Source organism: Lactuca sativa, chromosome 9 (genome assembly GCF_002870075.4).
Source record: "Lactuca sativa cultivar Salinas chromosome 9, Lsat_Salinas_v11, whole genome shotgun sequence".
NCBI classification, from domain to species: Eukaryota; Viridiplantae; Streptophyta; class Magnoliopsida; order Asterales; family Asteraceae; genus Lactuca; species Lactuca sativa.
Genome location: NC_056631.2, coordinates 153,331,134 through 153,334,180, shown reverse-complemented (window position 1 = coordinate 153,334,180; position 3,047 = coordinate 153,331,134).

Genomic DNA, 3,047 nt, shown 5'->3' with positions numbered 1-3,047 from the left:
ATTAAGATGGTTTTTCAAGTGTAGTACAAAAACAATTAATTAAACTAACTCTTTGATTAAGTGAGAGAATAACTCAAAACTCAATTGGTTTCAGCATACGTTAACATGAACCGTTATCTATGTATGTATGTATGTATGTATGTATGTATGTATGTATGTATGTATGTATATATATATATATATATATATATATATATATATATATATATACTCCTAAACTACCAAACTCGTACAATAAGACTAAAAAACATAAACCAACTTGATTAAGCCCTAAAAAATTGGATCCTAGAGTCATACTTGACTTAGGAATTCCAATAGTTTTTAGCGGTTTTGGACCATTCGGCAGCACGATATTAGAATTGAAATATCAATATACTCAAAATTCATTTTAATAAGATATTATTAATAACATATGATCTTAAAGGATCAGACTAAAAATAAGTTGACACAAATAGATTATTTATAAGAATTTGGTTCTTGATAAAATATTTATAACTCTTATAATTATATGTAAATTATTTAATCTAGCAAAATATTAATTTTCAGTGTTAATTATTATAATATATCATAATGAATGATATTTAGATTCATGTACATCTTTTGGACTAAAAAAACTTTTGTTTTTAACTAAAAGATTAAAAGTTTATATCTTATAAAAACTTGAAAGTTTTTTGTATCAAAATATTTGTCTTTTTCTCCAATTGTCGTGGATTAGCCAAGAGGGGACAAAGAATGGGGTTTTGATTATTTTAATTAAGGACACATGCTTTAGAAGCATGTCTTGACAAAATGATTAAGTATGGTGTGTAAGAGGCATGGTAGGTCTTAAAATATTAAGACCTAATGGGTAAACCATAAAGGCTTAACAACTCTTCTCCTCACTCCAAGTCGTGACATTCTGTTTCTATTCCCATTTCTCTCATAATTCTTAAAGAAAAGAAGTTATACTTGCATTCTCTCTTTTAATACAAAGATCTTCCTTTGTCTTTAAAGCTTAGCATTCAAGTCAACTTGGTAATTGTTGGCGTCAATCTTTAGAGGAGCTCCTCATTGTGCTCTTGCATTCCTCATCAACAATCTAAACACCGCTTGAGGAACCCAATTCTTAAAGGTTGTTATGCTTTTCTTCCTTTGTTTATGTTAATATTTTTCTTGTTCATGCAAAATGATCTGTTGGTGGATATAATCTAGTTCTATGTTCTTCAAATCTTAAATGCTTCTGTTGATCTCCTTGTGTTTTTTGGAACAATTTTTTTGAATAAAACTCAATAATTGATATCAGAGCTATATTTTCATGCATCGTTAGATTTTAGATTATTTGGATAATCTTATTTTTTGGAAAACACGGATAAGTTTCTTTTATAAGAATATGTTCATAAATGTTTTCTATGACAACTTTAAAATTTTATAATTGTTATTTTATGTGGCCATTTACATTTATTTTTTCCTAAAAGTTGTCTTAAAAAACAAAGAGTTGTTATATATGTTAATGTATATTTAAAGTACATAAACAAGTCATTGATGATTTGTGATGTTCTTTTGTGTTAATATTTTAAAATGGTTGTGATATTATATTTTTTTCATATGGTTTGAAATAATTAATTAAATAGTTTTTCATCTTGTTTACTTTTATGAGTATAAGATTAGTGTTAAACAAGCTTTTGTTTTAGAAAATGCAATAAAATTAAAGATGGTGGTCATTTTTAATAAAAAAGAAACACACCCACTGTTATGGAGGCTATTCATGACCCTTCACAGAGTTTTCATGATCTTCTAACAAGGAGTTGTCTAACCAAGTGGGAGTGTAAAGAACATCGAAGAGTTGGTCTCTCCTGTCCCTTAGGAATGAACTTGCCATTTTTGTAATGTCTCACAAATATGTCACTAGTTTTTGGCTTGGTTTATGATCATATGCATGCTTGTGATGTTTAAGTTTATATGGATATTATGCTTGGTTGAAAAATAGGTTTTGCATGCTAGATATATTTTGAACATAAAATCATCACATGGAGTTTGGTTTTAAAAATTTGACTTTAAACATAAAAGGTATAATATGGTTTTAAAATAAAATGAGTTCTATGATTTAAAACTTTAAAATGGAAAATTTTGATGATTAAAATTAATATGCTTAAAATAGTGATTTTAGAGACTTATTCAAACTCAAAACCACTAACAATAAAGGATGTTTTATTAAAGGTGTAACATCTAATTCATGTATGATTTAATTCTATGCATGGTAAAAGTTTTGATTTGGATTTTTGGAATTTTGTTTTGTCACAGTACAGTGATTGGGTTACCGCGGCATGGTATTGTTACGTGTATACGGGGCGATAACCATTTAATTGTCGCGACACAACGCCACAATAGGCACAAAACCCTACTTTTCGAGCTTTGTGCCTTATTTAAAGGATGTGATGGCTAGGTTTTCCTCAACCGTCAGCCTCCATCACCCTTACTGTCCATGCACCAAACCCTAGCCTCCTTCTTTACCTTTTGAGCTCATTTTGCTTATTTTATGCACCTTAAAGGAGTAGTGTGAACTTCTGGAAGAAAGGAAGCAAGAAACTAGTTGGATTATGTTTTACAGTCATTCTATGGACTATTGTAAGTCTTCAAGACTTAGATTTGGTGCTTAATACTCTTTTAGTCTTTAGATTTTGCTTGTCTTGCCATTTTTTGAGTTTTTAATAAAGTATTGAAATTGACTTTGCAACTTCACTGTTTCACAAGTTCCCAAGAGTATTTAATTGTGTTAGATATTATCTTTTATCTCCATTTGGTGCCATGCATGGAGTTTTGACCTTATTTTCACCAGTTTTGACCTAGAACGGTGTAACATATGCATTTGACATGCATGTCTAAAAGTTATGATTTTTATGAACTGTTAGTGAGTAGTAAAGCCTTATGGAAAGTACAAGGTTTGCACATACAGGATTAAGAACTTAATGACTTTGTTGTTCTTATAGGAAACTCGCAACGCGGCCAATGACTAACCACACTACTATAATATCCCAAAAATTCAGAGTAAAATTTTCATTTTTAAAAAG